Here is a 16,591-nt window from a genome sequence, read left to right as displayed (position 1 = left end):
AGTGGCTAGTTTAGATCTTCACTACATCTCTTCTTGCTACCTCCCATCTCAGTTTCAGTAGATGACCTTGCTCCCTACTTTATAGAAAAAAAATGAAATGTTATAATGCGAGTACCTAGAGAAGTTGTATAGGTGTTTTAAATGTGGTCTTTGGAATAAGGTTGAAAAATTGAGTCATTCTTAATTTCCGTTTCTTCCTTCACCCTTCATGGAAGTAACATCTCATCAGTTCTGCCCTCTAAATATCCCTGTCCTCTTCTCATGATCTCGCCTTGCATTTCTTTAGTGCAAGTCCTCATAGTTTCTCACTTGTGAGGCTTCTAAGCTGATCCTCTGCCTCCCATCTTCATTCCCTACCCACCATACAGATTTCAGCACATTTCTCCTCTGCTTATGACCTCCCAGTGACTACCAATTGCTTATAGGCTAAAACTCAACACCAGTTAAGAAGCAGTATATGCTCTGGTTACTACTTACCTTTCTATTCCCTCTTCATCCTTCTTCCAGCTTCTCAGCTCTTACAGAGCTTTTTCACCTTTGGCCTCTTGCAATGCCCAAATCCTCCTGTGGGATTTATCCTTCTTTTGCTAAATCACATTCATCCACTCAGGCTAAGTTAAGAGGTTGCTTCCTCTGTCAACTCCAGGTTAGGAATAAGTGCCCCTCTAACAGGCTCCCATCTCACCCCAAGCTTTCACTCTTACAGCACTGTCATGCTTTATTGTGAGCATGTGCTTTTGTTCATTCCTCACTGTATTTTTTATACCTAGTACAATACCTAGCACTTGGTAAGAGTTCATGAAATGTTTTCTGAACAAATGATGTGGTATAGTAAAGAGCATGATATGTGAAGCCAAATCATTTATTAATTGTGTTACTTAATTCTGTCTGAGTTTCAGTGATATGTATTGTCTCTCTGTTGTGTGTATGTGTGCAGGTGTGTGTATTATGTAAATTCAAAACGTGCCTAGCAGTGTTTTAAATATAGTTGATGATCAATAAAGGATAATATTCATCTATCCATCCTATTAATTTGTCCTTTCAACAACTTGATAAGAGGGAGCATCTGGGAAGCCCCAGGCGTTGCCAGCCCTGCTTCCCATGCAGTGAGAAAGATTGTATCTTTCTGGGACTGGAGATGCTGAGCTGTCGAGCAGCTCTGTTCTTCCCACGGCAAATTCTTACCTCCACCTTTTCCTGCCTCCTCTAAGACCTTGCTCCATCTCTCTTTTTTCAGTAAGCTAGCCAATGGGGCTTCTATAGACAATGATGATCTCCAAAATGAACTGAGTAGCATCAACATGATTAAAAGGGGTTTGAATGGCAAGATAAGCAAATGCTAGAGAAGTACTCAGTGCACTTGGCATCTCCTGACCAAGAGTATGTTTGATAATATCTATTGATATGACTTGAGATGAGAGAACTGTTTTCCACTGTTTGTGAAATTTGACATCTCTTTGAGAAAATGAGTAGAGTGTCATGGAAGTATAAAAGGGTACATTTACATTTTATTTTATTTTATTTTTGGAAAGGGAGAAAAAGGTGAATTTCTCAGGTTACAGCTGTTATTAATTGAGCTCCTACTGCGGGCTGAACACTGTGCTCAGGACTTTGTATGCGTTATCTTATTTACTCCTCACAAGGATCCTGTAAAATAGCATTTCACTACCATTTAGCACTAAGGAAACTGAGACGGGAATGTTGTCCAAGATTTCATAGCAAGTAAGCAATGGAACCAGTATATAGACACAGGGTTGACACTAGAATCACATCACTGCTCTGGGCAGTGTCCTTCTTGGGCAGGATTCTAGAACATTTAAGAGTCCTTTAGGAAAGATCAGGATCCTTATAAGTCAGCATAGATTCCTGAGAAGAAATCATATCAGAATAATATAATTTCCTTTTTTGACAGCATTGCTAAACTTCAAGGTCAGAGAAAATGCAGAGTTTGAATATTGTATCTTAGGATATTAGAAAAGTATTTAACAAGGTCTTTCATGATATCCTTGTAGACATTATGTAGTGTGACCTAGCTGGTGGTCCTGTTATGAGAGTGTGCTTATATCAGTGAGAGTTTACTGGAAGAAACAGAAACTACTCTAGGTATTCCACACACAAAGAAATTTAAGTCAGAGATTATATTCATGTGTTCTCATATTGCTTTAAAGAACTGCGTGAGACTGGGTAATATATAAAGAAAAGGGGTATAATTTGCTCTTGGTTCTGCAGGCTGTACAGGAAGCGTGGCTGGGGAGGCCTCAGGAAACCTACAATCATGGTGGAAGGGGAAGCTGGCACGTCCTACGTGGCTGAACAGGAGAAAGAGCAAAGGGGATGGTGCTATACCCTTTTAAACAACCAGATCTTGTGAGAACTCAACCACGAGACAGCACTAGGGAGATGGTGCTAAACCATTAGAAAACACCCCCGTCCGGGCACGGTGGCTCAAGCCTGTAATCCCAGCACTTTGGGAGGCCGAGACAGGTAGATCACCAGGTCAGGAGATCGAGACCATCCGGCTAACACGGTGAAACCCCGTCTCTACTAAAAAATACAAAAAACTAGCCGGGCGAGGTGGCGGGCGCCTGTAGTCCCAGCTACTCGGGAGGCTGAGGCAGGAGAATGGCGTGAACCCGGGAGGCGGAGCTTGCAGTGAGCTGCGATCCGGCCACTGCAGTCCAGCCTGGGCGACAGAGCCAGACTCCGTCTCAAAAAAAAAAAAAAAAAAAAAAACACCCCCATGATCCAGTCATCTCCCACCAGGCCCCCCTCCAGCATTGGGAATTAAAATTCAGTGTGAGAATTAGGTGGGGACATAGAGCCAAGCCGTATTAGAGATGTAGATGTTAAGAAAATCAATGGAAAGGCTAGAGGAGAAGACTGTGTAGCATAGGCTTCAGGAGTGACTCCCACAACACCACAAAAGTGAGCATATAAGGAACAACTACTGCCACAATGAGGAATCGCAATCCAGAGGCTGCCACTGGCACTGTTGAGTTCAGTAATACAGACTGCAATCAACCGTCATTGCTATTTAGGGATTAGAAAGCTACTAAATATTACAGCAACCACTCCTCAGTACCTGTGAAACTGGTGACTAGATGCTAGAATGCTGCTGTAAATAATCAAGTCTCCATGACAGGGCTTGCAAGAAGGAAATAACTAAACTAGCAGACACATAGCTTCTGTTTGTTTTTTCCGCCCCCCCAGTTGTGAAAGAGTGCACTTACCCAGAACTCTAGTTGCAAGGAATTCTGAGAAATGTGGTGCTCAGCTCTCTAGCCTCTATGATACAAAGGCTCACCAGAGGCACATGGCAGTGGTTGCTAAATTTCAGTCGACTACATTGTTAAATAATAAATTGTTTACCAGAAGATTTCTCATTTTGTGATACAGAACCTCGGTCTCAAGCCCTGGCTAGCTCAAAATTTTTCATAGAAACTTGGATGAAGCTATAAGGTGAAGGTCCATCAGAATTGCAAATAACATGAAGTGGAACAATAAAAATATGTTATAGGATAGAATGAGGATCCTAAACGATCACCACAGGCTGGACCAGTGGGCTTGATTTACAAGATAAACCCTGCTCTTGGGTCCAAGTAACTAGCCTCACAAGTATGTATTGTAACAGTCAGTCTTCAGAGATGCTGGTCTGAAGACTGGAGCAGGGCTTGGGCATCTCTGCTTTTAAAATATATTTTTTAAAATTTAAAAACTCTACAAGAGCTTCTGAGGTGCAGCTAGGACAGATAACCACTTTTTAGAACAAGGAAATAAACAGCTTCCCTCTGCTCTCAGGAGCCAGAACTCACCTGGAATATTGTGTTTAGAACTTACGGGAGTATTTAAGAAGGCTGGAGATACGCTGGAGCATGTTGAACAGAGAGGCAGCTGGATGGTGATATAGGTGGAGACCATGTTGTGTTAAGAATGGGTGGAGAGGCCAGGCGTGGTGGCTCATGCCTGTAATCCCAGCACTTTGGGAGGCTGAGGCAGACGGATCACCTGAGGTTGGGAGTTCGAGACCACCCTGACCAACATGGAGAAACCCCGTCTGTACTAAAAATACAAAATTAGCTGGATGTGGTGGTCTGTAATCGCAGCTGCTCTGGAGGCAGCTGCTCTGGAGGAGAATTGCTTGAACCTAGGAGGCGGAGGTTGCAGTGAGCTGGAGATTGCACCATTGCACTCCAGCCTGGGCAACAAGAGCAAAACTCCCATCTCAAAAAAAAAAGAATGGGTAAAGAGGCCGGGCACCGTGGCTCACGCCTGTAATCCCAGCACTTTCGGAAGCCAAGGCAGGTAAGGTCAGGAGTTCGAGACCAGCCTGGCCAACATGGTGAAACCCCATCTCTACTAAAAATACAAAAATTAGCCGGGCATGGTGGCATGTACCTGTAATCCCAGCTACCCAGGAGGCTGAGGCAGGAGAATCACTGGAACCCAGGAGGCAGAGGCTGCAGTGAGCCGAGATCGTGCCACTGCACTCCAGCCTGGGTGACAGAGCAAGACTCTGTCTCAGAAAAACAAAAAAAGAATGGGTGGAGAAATAACTGGTTATGTTTAGGTTGTATATTATTTACTTATATTAACCTTTCATAAATGTTTATCATTTCTTAAATACTGGGTTAAATAATATTTACTAAATATACATTTAAAAAATGTCTTACCTGTATATGCCTATAGTATTTATTGATTTTGAGAATTTCAGAGTTTATTTTGGACAGCACATATATGCAGTTTTACTTAAATAGTAGGAGAAAGCAAATGAAGTTCTGCTTTAGCTTTTTAGGAGTTACTCTGGAGACAGATACTAGATATTCAGCGGCAGTTTAGGAGAGATACCAAGAAGGGAAGGCTGACTCTGCTTCCTGGTTCATCTATTGTTCCTAGATAAAATTGTGAAGTGTGAGGCAATTTGTTTTGTTCTGAACATCTACTTCCATGCCGTATTCTTTGCTTAGTAATATCTTTCTCTCAGTTCTCATATCCTTTCCTTCCTTCCTTTTTCCCTCCAAAATCTGTTTTGGAAAAAGACCAGATACACAGGAATAAAATGCCTAATAATGTTTAATGTTCGTGAAATATATTTTCACCCAGAATCATACAGCCTTGAGCCAAAGGAGTAAATCACTAAGGATGGAATTTTAGATGCCAAGAAATAATTGGCAAGGGTAGGAGAATGTGTAGGGGAATTACTTTCCCACTTACCATGCTTTTATGAAACACTGTTGCATTCCTCTTTAACTTAGGAGGTTACTGTTGCCCGGGATATGACAATAAAGGTGACAACAATAAACTACAGGTCCCTCTTGCAGCTGGGTGCAAATACTCATCGTATTTTGGGCAACTAGAAATCGTTCATTTTCCTTTCCAAAAGTAAGAGGAAGCCAGGTAAGGTGTGGCTGCAGTGGTTTGGAGTTCCCTGTGGGCACTGAGTATAGTCTACTCTTCTGTGTGCTCTTGGTCCGTGGGATGTTTAACAAAGTATAACCCAGCTCAGACCTGCTGGTGTATGTATTTTGGTTGTAGGATCCCTCTTTTATTAGCACAAAACACACACAAGGATGTAAATATTAGTCTTCCCTGTACAAATGAAAATCTCTTTCCTGTATAGGCCTTTGAAGAAAGCATTTTCATAGATACACACAGTGACCATTACAATATTCATTACTTGCACAGGAAATCCTTTTACTTAACTAAAATCTTGGGCTTCAATTTTTGTTTCCTTCTATTCTGCCTTCATTGGAGATTGAAAACAGCTGGTCACTATTTTCTGTGCAAAGAACCCTTCATAAATACTTGGATACTTATTAAGTTCTTCCTCAGACTTGACTTTTCTTAGCTAAATAATTTCAGTCTCTTTAACCTTTGTGCAGGTATTATTTTCTAAGCTTTTTAATCTCTTATGAATAGTCCGTGGACCTTCTCCATGTTATGTTTATCCTTCTTGGTTTTAAAATACAGTATGGTGAAGTTCAGAAAAAAACTGATGTCAGTAGCTTCTGTGTTAACATCCTGGTTTTTATATGTATTCACTATACTCTTGGCAACAAATTAAAGGACACATTTCCAAGGTCATTAATGAGGTGGAACCACCCACGTCTTAAAATATTTTTAGAAGAACAAATTAGGTAATCTTTATAAATCTCTTTGATGTTGACACATACTTTGCTGAAGTCATGATTGTTATTTTATTCTCTAAACTTGAATATATTTGTCATAATCATGGTAAGAAGTTAAAAATTAAATTATTTTGTTAAAGTATTTTTAAATATTACTTTATATATTTACATTTTTATGAGGACTTTTGTTTAGAAGATGTGCAAATTAAGAAACTTAATGAATAATTATGGGTGGACTGACATGTTTTCTATGGTATTATATTCCTCACAATTTGGTTTACTTGTTAATGTTTTGGGGATGCATGAAGGAGATGAAAAGCAACCTTTTTCTTTAAAATTTCTTATCCACAAAGAGAATGAATGATAGTTACTTTATTCTTTATTGCTAATAGGCTTTTAGTTCCATAAGCAACTAGTTGAAGGAATTGGGGCCAAAATTGAGGAACTAGGTAATTCTGAACATTAAAATTATTGTTAAAATAAAATGTTTTTGTAAGCTGGGGATCAGAATTCAGCTGCAGCTGAAGAAATTGATGTCAATTTTATGTGATTATTCTTTCTGTGCTTAAAAAAACTATTTGCCGTAGCAACCACATCATATATGACAGTGGTTACTATCTTGAGATTTCCTGCTTTATTTTCTCATTGAAGAGCCTAGTATTTTTTTTTTTTTAATAAATCATAAGTCAGAAACATCATCCTCTCTGTCCCACTTCTGTGAACATGTATCTCCCTGGAGACTCAGCTCCACATTGTGGCATGTGTTTCATATTGTGTCGTTAAACATTACTGGGCAATTGCAGCTGCCCCCTCCCATTAACTTTTAAAACAAACCTAACCAGTTTTCCTCTTTAAAATTTTTTTAAAATTGTTTTTTAATATTTTATGTGTATGACAAAGAGATACTCTAAATGTTAATGCTAGGTTTTAAATTAAGCAATGGAAAATATTTAGAAGTGTAAGCACATACCTTTGAATAAAAAATTAAGTGTAAACATATCTTGGTTAATAGTATCTTGTTATCAAATCATCCAGAAAGAAAAATCTAACAGAATAGATTCCTTCTTTTATTTAAGTTGCTTTTTAAACTTTTGTTAACTCTCTTTAAGAATGTTTATTTTTATCTTAGGAATGGGTTATTTTTAAAATTTTTGAGTATGGAAGCCAAAAGGCACTTTGCCATAGGTTTTTTAGGTCAACCCGTAAAAAAACCTTTAAAACTATAATGTATCTGAAACGTACTGATATTTAAACTACTCTGTATAATAGTGGACTTCAAGTTTGAAATTGGAATGTTTCTGCAGTAAAACTGAAGATTGCTGCTTCTGCTTCTCCCTGCATCCTCCATTTGGGAATAGAAATGCATCAGTTAAGGACTGAATTTGACTGTATGTACCAATAAACCCAAATAACAGTGATTTAAACAAAATAAGATTAATTTCTTTTCTCATTTAACGAGAAATCCAGAAGCAGAGTATCCAGCACTGGCAGAGTGAGTTCATGATGTCATTAGAAATCCTTTCTGTGACACCATCTTTAGGATATTATGCTTGTTCTTCTGCCTGCAAAATAAATGCAGGATCTCTATCCATCAAGTCTACATTCCAGGCAGTAGAAAAGAGCAAAAAACAGAGAGGATTGTGCCTGTATCAAGAAAACAGAGCTTTCCTAGAAACCCTTACTTGATTTTTTTTTTTTTTTTTTTTGAGAGAAGGGTCTTACTTTGTCATCTGGAGTGGAAATGGTGGTGTGATCATAGCCCATAGCTTATTGCAGCTTCAAACTCCTGACCTCAAGCAATCCTCCTGCCTCAGCCTTCCAAAATGTTGGGATTAGAGGTATGAGCCACCGTACTTGGCCTAAACCCTTATTTTTATGTGTCATTAGCCAGAATTGTATTACACGGCCACTTTTTCCAACAAGATAGATACTTTCTCACCCCTAGTCAGGAAGCTAGGAATTATAGATATTAGGGAGGCAAATTTTTCACTTCAAGACACTACAACATTAATGGTGGCTCATGTGACTTCAGTTAGAAGCTCCTGATTGGGATGTTGTCAGGAGCACGCACAAGACTGTTGGGATTAGAAGAATAGATTCCTGGAATGAAATTTCCTAGTAATTTCCTTTCTTTATTTAATCAGCACCAAGGAGTAGTCTGCTTCTCCCCTTTCTGTTGCTACCACTTCTCTCTAATGAAACTGTTTCTTCTCTGACTCATTGCAGAAGAGAACACTGTCTTTCCTTCAGCCTTTTTCTTACTCTCCTCATCTTTATAGGAAATGCCTGGTCATCCCATCTTTCTGTTTTGAAGGTTTTTATAGAAGATTAAAATTCCCCCACTTTATTCTTCGTAGTGAAAAAAGCAACTTCTGAGATTTTATTTTTCTCCTTCTCCTTCCCAGTTTATGCTGCTACTCTGTAGATCATATTAGAATAGGTACTCTATAAATGTTAGTTTCTGGTAGGAAAATATTAGTTTTAAATTTACTCCAGTAATGGTTTGGGTGAATTTTCTCAGATACAGAGGTCTGAAGTAAGAGTCAGTGGTATATCAAGAGAACCCTGTTTATTACAGTACTGGGGAGTTTGTAAAGATTCTGGGATGAAGAGTTCCTTATCTCCTAGTTGAGGAGAAAACAAAGAAGACCATAATGAGAGCCTCAGCAATGAAGCCAGTGCTGGATTAAAAAAAAAAAAAAATTAATGAAAGCAATGTGGTTCTGGCTTGGTGTGGAGAGAGGAAGATGATCTGGGGAGGAACACAGGCCACAGAGTGCTGTTGTCTTCACTGAATTAGTAGTGCCACAATGCATGCTTTTTGTAGTTTCTATTGTTTTGTTTCATTTTTACCAAAGTACCTACAAATACTAAATTTACTTTTTATAGAATGCTATCTAGAAATACGCTTCAGTGAAACCTTTCCATTCATTATCAAATACAGTTGATAATGGTGGTTTAGGAGTTTCTTACTTTTCCAGCAATTTGTTTCTAAAGAAACCGTTTTTCCTCTCCTCCCTGATTCTGACTTTCCTTGACAAACTTGATAACCCTTATTATATAATACTGAATGTTAAAGTTTTCAGATGTATTTATGTGTGTGACACATTTTAAGACTTCTTGATGAAAACAGAACTTACAACTAAATATATAATTCTATTACAAAATCAATCTTCCTTTTAAAAAGAAAAAGAAACAAAAAGAATATTGAGCAAAGAATTTCTTTAAGGGATTATCCGCCTTCTCCCAGCTTTATGGTTTGATTTACTACTTTGATTAGTTTATAAAAAATATGCATAAGTTGAGCTACACTTGCAATTTTTTTAAATTTACAAAATGGGGCAGAAATGGAGAATAACAGGTTAAATTCCTAGACTCGATTTTCATTTAAGAGGTTACCATGGGAACCAAATTTCAATTCTGAATATAGAGAAATATGTCTTGTAATGATGAAGCCTAGAGACAAATCAAAGGTACTAAAAATCTGCTGAAAATGTTAATGGAATGTATGTGTCCTATCTAAACATCAGTAATGTAACCCATCAGATTAACCAATTTCTATTTTTATTGTTGATTTCAGGGAACAAAGTTGAAGATGAACACCATAAACACCATGTCTTTATTTTTAGCATATTTATTGATCGTTGAAATATTACACCTTCTCTTCTATATATTTTGTTCATTTTTAACATTCCTGTAAAATCTGTTATGACAGGAAATCTAAAGGCAGCCTTTGCCATTATCTTGCTGAACTGTCCCTAAGGAGTTTCATTTTCATGAACTTTGAATGTGAGATATGAGAGTGTTCTAAGTTCTAAAGGTTTACCACAAATATTGGTGTTTTATAGTATCTTAAATTTGATAGACTATCTCAGTATCTTTACAGTGGGTACCATTTGGGTCCCAGATGTCTTGTCACATTTATTTTCTAGCCATCTAAAACTGTAACTAGAGGACTGGTCCTTAGATAAACAGTTGTGTTGAGAGTCTTTTTCTATTTTTCCACTAATACATGCATATTCTGAAAATCAGGTTCTTTCTGACTCTACTGGGATAGATCATTCTATTATTACTTGCACCAACCTAATAATAATTGTGGTAGTCACAATACTTTCTCAAATACGTTATCAGCAGTGCACCAATGCTAGTAATGAAATACATATAGCTTCTACTAATTCAAAAGTAATGTTGAAAAACCATGTAACATGGCTCCTGCTGTTGTTGTTCATAGATATTGAATATCTAGGTAGACAGTCAAAAACACATATTGATAGAGATAGCTGTGAAATTATTTAGGTAAAGGATTTGGAATTCTGCATTAGGGAACTTATGACTTAATGAAAAGTAAAGATGGAAACACATTTAAAAGACATAACTCAGCCAGGTGTGGTGGCCCACACCTGTGATCCCAGCACTTTGGGAGGCCAAAATGGGAGGATTGCTTGAGTCCAGGAGTTTGAAACCAGCCTAGGCAGCATAGTAAGATCTCATCTCTACAAAAAGTAAACAAAAATTAACCAAGTGTGGTGGTGCATGCCTGTAGTCCTAGCTACTCAGGAGGCTGAGGAGGATCGCTTGAGCCTGGGAGGTCAAGCCCTCAGTGGGCGGAGATCATGCCACTGCACTCCAGCCTGGGAGACAGAAGGAGAGACCCTGTCAGTCAGTCAAATCAGTCGGTCCACCCCCCCATCCATCCATACAACATATTCATAGGGTAAAAATAAAAATTACTTTTACCAATAATTATATTATTCACATGTTTACATTGTATCGTAATCATTCATTTAATCAGAGATTAGGCTCAACCATCAAAACACCCCCTAGAAAGTGAAGAAGACCTCTGGATAGATAATTAAAAAATAAGATTACTTGCAAATAAAGATCTGCACATAGAGAAAAACTTAGTTATTTAAAAAAGTAAATAACACAAAACCACGTAATTAGCAGGATTTCTGAGATACATTTCTATACTCATGTTCATAGGAGCATTATTCAACAAAAGTGGAAAAACTAAAGTATTCATTGACAGACAAATGGATAAGCAAAATGTAGTATATGCATAGAATTGAATGTTATTTATCCTTGAAAAGGTAGGAAATGTTGACACATGCCACAACATGAATGAACCTTGAGGTCATTATGTTAAGTGAAATAAGCCAATCATAAAAAAAAAAAAAGGAAAAAAAAAAACACTTTAATGGATTTCACTTATATGAAGTATCCAGAGTAGTAAGACTCATAAAAACAGAAAGTAAAATGGTGGTTGCTAGAGGTAGGGGAAAATGGCGAGTTGTTTATTGGGTACAAGAGTCTCCATTTTGCAAGGTGAAAGTTCTGGAGATTGGTCACACAATACCTCATGCTACTGAACTGCACATTTTTAAATGGTTAAGATGGTAATTAAAAAATTTTTTTATTGTGGTAAAATACATATAACCTAAAATTCACCATCTTAACCATTTTTAACCATAAGCATACCTCATTATTGCGATTTGCTTTTTTGTGCTTCACAGACACTGTTTTTTATAGATTGAAGGTTTGTGGCAACCTTGTGTCGAGCAAGTCTGTTGGTGCTGTTTTTCCAACGTTATGTGCTCACTTTGTGTTTCTGTGTCATAGTTTGGTAGTTTTCACAATATTTCAAACCTTTTTATCATTATTATATCTGTTACAGTAATCTGTGATCAGTGGTCTTTGGTGTTACTATTGTAATTGTTTTGGGACACAACAAACTGCCCCTATATAAGATGGCAAATTTAATTGATAATTGTAGTATGTGTTCTGACTGCCCCACCAGCAGGCCATTACCCTGTCTCTCTCCCTCTCCTCAGACCCCCGTGTTCTCTGAGACACCACAGTATTGAAATTAGGCCCATTGATAACCCTACAATGGCCTCTATGTGCTAAAGTGAAAGGAAGAGTCACACATCTCTCACTTTAAATCAAAAGCTAGAAATGATTAAACTTAGTGAGGAAGGCATATTGAAAGCTGAGACTGGGTGAAAGCTAGGCCTCTTGCACCAAACAGCCAAGTTGTGAATACAAAGAAAAAGTTATTAAAGGAAATTAAAAGTTCTGCTCTAGTGAACACATGAATGATAAGAAAGTGAAACAGCCTTTCCCTTTCTGATATGGAAAAAGTTTGAGTGGTGTGGATAGAAGATTAAACCAGTCACAACATTTCCTTAAGCCAAAGACTAATCCAGATCAAGGCTCTAATCTGTTCAATTCTGTAAAGGCTGAAAGAGGTGAGGAAGCTGCAGAAGAAAAGTTTGAAGCTAGCATAGGTTGGTTCATGACATTTAAGGAAAGAAGCTATCTCCGTACCATAAAAGTACAAAGTGAAACAGCAAGTACTGGTGTAGAAGCTGCAGCAAGTTATCCAGAAGATGTAGCCAAGATAATTGATTAAGGTGGCTACACTAAACAACATAATTTCAATATAGAAGAAAAAGTCTTCTATTGGAAGATGTCATCTAAGACTTTCCTAGCTACAGAGGAGAAGTCAATGCCTGGCTTCCGAGCTTCAAAGGACAGGCTGGTGGTGGAGATTAAGTTAAAACCAATGTTCATTTACCATTTTGAAAATCCTAGGGCCCTTAAAAATTATGCTAATTCTGTTGTGCCTGTGTTCTGTAAATGGAATAATGAAGCCTGGATGGCAGCACATTTGTTTACACCATGGTTTGCTGAATATTTTAAGCCTACTGTTGAGACCTACTGCTGAGAAAAAAATACTATCTTTGGACTGTTACTGCTCAGTGAGAATGCACCTGGTCACCCAAGGGCTCTGATGGAAGTATGCAAGGAAATTAGTGTTGTTTTCATTCCTGCTAACACAACATCCATTTTGTAGCCCATAGATCCAGGAGTATTTTAGACTTTCAAGTCTTATTATTAAGAAATACGTTTTATAAGGCAATATCTGCCATAAATAGTGATTGCTCTGATGGATCTGGGCCAAGTAAGTTGAAAACCTTCTGGAAAGGATTCACCATTCTTCATGTTATTAAGAACATTTGTGATTCATAGGAAGAGGTAAAAAGATCAGCATTAACAGGAGTTTGGAAGAAGTCCATTCCAACCGTCATGGATGATTTTAAGGGGTTAAAGACTTCAGTGGAGGAAGTAACTGCAAGTGTGATGGAAATAGTGAAAGAACTAGACTTGGAAGTACAACCTGAAGATGTGACTGAATCGCTGCAATCTCATTATTAAACTTGAACCGATGAAGAGTTGCTTCTTGTGGATGAGCAAAGAAAGTGGTTTCTTGAGATAGAATCTACTCCTTGTGAAGATGCTGTGAACATTGTTGAAATGACAATAAAGGACTTAGAATTTTCTATAAACTTAGTTGATAAAGCAGTGGTAGAGTTTGAAAGGATTGACTACAATTTTGAAAGGCGCTCTGCTGTGGGTAAAATGTTATGAAACAGCATCTCATGCTACAGAGAACTCTTTTGTGAAAGGAAGAGTTAACTGATACAGCAAACTTCACTGTGGTATTATTTAAGAAACGCTACAGCCACCCCAAACTGGACTTCTAAGCAGCACAGGTGCCTCTGCACTCTCTCGTTATTCTCCAGCGTTCTCCCACTGACACTCCAGTCAAATCTTAGCTGTTTATCTGGTGCCTTGGTCTTTTTTTGTTGAGAGTGGACTAGCACCAGGCCTCTTTTGTCAGCCATCTATCTGATGTCACTCCTAAACATAACTTTTAGAAAACCAAATACTGCATGTTCTCACTTACAAGTGGAAGCTAAATGTTGAGAACACATGGACACATCTGGGGAACAACATACACTGGAGCTTTTCAGAGAGTGGAGGCTGGGAGGAGGGAGAGGATCAGAAAAAACAACAAATGAGTACTAGGCTTGACACTTGGATGATGAAATAATCTGTACAACAAACCCCCATGACACAAGTTTACCTGTGTAACAAACCTGCACATATACCCCTGACCTTAAAAGTTAAAAAAAAATTTTCTTTAAGAAAATTGACGTTGTAAAAGCAAGCAATCAAACAAACATAACTTTTATGTGCACTGGGAAACCAAAAAATTTATGTGACTTACATTATTGCGATATTCTCATTGCAGTGGTCTGGAACCAAACCTGCAATAACTGCAAAATATGCCTGCATCTAGTTCAGTGGTATTAATCTTAAGCACTTCCATAAAGTTGTGCAGCCATCACCACCATCAATTTCCATAACTCTTTTCATCTTGTAAAACTCAACTTCTGTACCCATTAAACACTAACTCCCCATTTCCCTCTCCTCTTATTCCCTAGTAACCACCATTCTGTTTTCTGTCTCTATGATGTTGACTACTCTAAGTACCTGACATAAGTGGAATCATACAGTATTTTGTTCTTATGTTACTAGCTTACTTCACATAGCATAATGTCCTCAAGGTTCATCCATGTTGTAGCATGTGTCAGAATTTCCTTCCTCGCAATTTGCTTATCCATTCCTCTGCAAATGGGCACTTGGCTTGCTTCCATGTGTTAGCTATTATGAATAATGCTGCAATAGACATGGGGATACAGATATCTCTTCAAGACCTGGCTTTCAATTCCAGATATATACCCAGAAGTAAGATGGTAAATTTTATCTTAAAAAAAATTTTTTAAACACATAAGGTGAAGTCAATAAAACCTTCGTTTTGATATGGCAAACCATTTTATTTTAAGGCAATGAGACAGAATTTTTTTAATGAATAAATATCACCATTACCACTCTCTCTTGTATCCTCACCTAAGCCGTCTCACCTAGGTTCCCAATCTGTCAAATAATGCACATAGAGATCCAAAAGTAGGGAGAAAGGAAAGAGGAGATAGGATGCTTACCTGTCAGTTCTGTCTCCCTCACCCCACCATTTTGTTTTTTGAAGTTTGTTTAAGAATTCCAGACTCTCTGATTTGCCACATAAACTAGGCATCGATTTAGGCTTTCCTCATATTTTTAAAGACTAAAAATAAGTCTTAGCATGCATTCTTTTGACCAAAATGACCCTAAAACTCATCCCAACTAACAGTGTTACTTAGTTGTCATAGTAGTAACTGTAGTTTTAAACTGTGCCAGGACTATTACAAATGCAATCTAGGTTGATCAGATGACAGTTATGAATATTATGTCTCTTTTTAGAGGAACAGTGAGACTAGAATGTCTCCATAGGCAAGTAAACAAGTTGGTGATGAATCTGAAACATATATCCTATGAAAAGAACTGGAGATGTTTTATATTAAAAATAGACAGCCAAGACAGGAGCCATTACCTCTGTCTTCAGATATTTGGGGGACAATTATATGAAAGAGGAATTTATTTGGAACATGAGTGTAAATTACAGAAGGAAAGATTTCAATTTTACATTTTAAAAATACTTTTTGTAACTTACAGTTGCCCAGCAGGGCCCTTGTGGGGAGGTGCACTCCCACCAAAAATTTTTAAGAAACTAGTTTACTGCCTGACCAACATGGAGAAACCCCATCTCTACTAAAAATACAAAATTAGCCAGGCATGGTGGCACGTGCCCGTAATCCCAGCTACTTGGGAGGCTGAGGCAGGAGAATTGCTTAAACTCAGGAGGCGGAGGTTGTGGTGAGCTGAGATCATGCCATTGCACTCCAGCCTGCACAACAAGAGCGAGACTCCATCTCAGAAAGAAAAAAGAAAGTAATTTACTTTCTATTTGGAGAATTATATGGGAAATGCCTTCTTGGTGGTCTCTGGGACATTTATTTGGAGCCCTGGGCCTTTAAGGAATCCAATTTGAAAACCACCAATCGAGACCAGTATAGCCAGATTAAAAATCTAGTTATTCCAAATATTTATTTCCTATTTAGTCATTCAGTATAAAAAATGAAGAGCCATTGAAAGATGCTGAGGAGAATGACGTGGTTTGGTTCGTATTTAGAAAGGTCACCACGTTGACAATACGGAAATTAAAATCAAAACTGTGATATTGGAAGCAAGGAGACGAGTTTGGAGGTTGCTACAATGGCCTAAGCAAGAAATGATTAGAAGCTAAACTAAGACAGTTGCAATGATAAGTAGAGAAAAGGGGTTATGGTTAACTGTATTGAGAAGTAGAATTAAAAGACCTAATGATCAGTTTGCTGTGGTGGGAAGGGAGGAGTCTGAGTTAATTCTCAACTTTATTATTTTTGGGGATTGAGTAAATAAGGTTGACTTTAGTGGAGATAGACTATGTCAGGGGAGCTGTAGGTTTGAAGGGAAAGATCTTGAATTTAGTTTTAGAACTGGTAAATTAATTGACAGCTCACCTCAGATTAAGTTATCTAATAGCAAGCAAAGTTAGATATGGAACTTTGGAGCAAGGTCTGGGCTAGAGAAGTAGTGTTGGGAGACATGGATGTAAGTTTGGCAGGCGAAGCTGTGGGAGTCCAGCCAGGGGCAGAGGGAATCAGAAACACTGAGGAAGCAGTTTGATAGATATAAGAGGA

At 38.0% G+C, this 16,591-nt stretch overlaps 1 protein-coding gene across 5 annotated transcripts in view; it reads left to right on the top strand.

Annotated features, from left to right (window-relative positions):
• The window catches only part of STK3 (serine/threonine kinase 3), a 330,283-nt gene that overhangs the window by 235,984 nt on the left and 77,708 nt on the right, over nucleotides 1-16,591 (top strand).

The sequence above is a fragment of the Macaca mulatta genome, chromosome 8, assembly GCF_049350105.2.
Source record: "Macaca mulatta isolate MMU2019108-1 chromosome 8, T2T-MMU8v2.0, whole genome shotgun sequence".
Classification (NCBI taxonomy): Eukaryota; Metazoa; Chordata; class Mammalia; order Primates; family Cercopithecidae; genus Macaca; species Macaca mulatta.
Note: the sequence above shows the minus strand (reverse complement) of the source record. Positions and strands in the feature narration are given on the sequence as shown.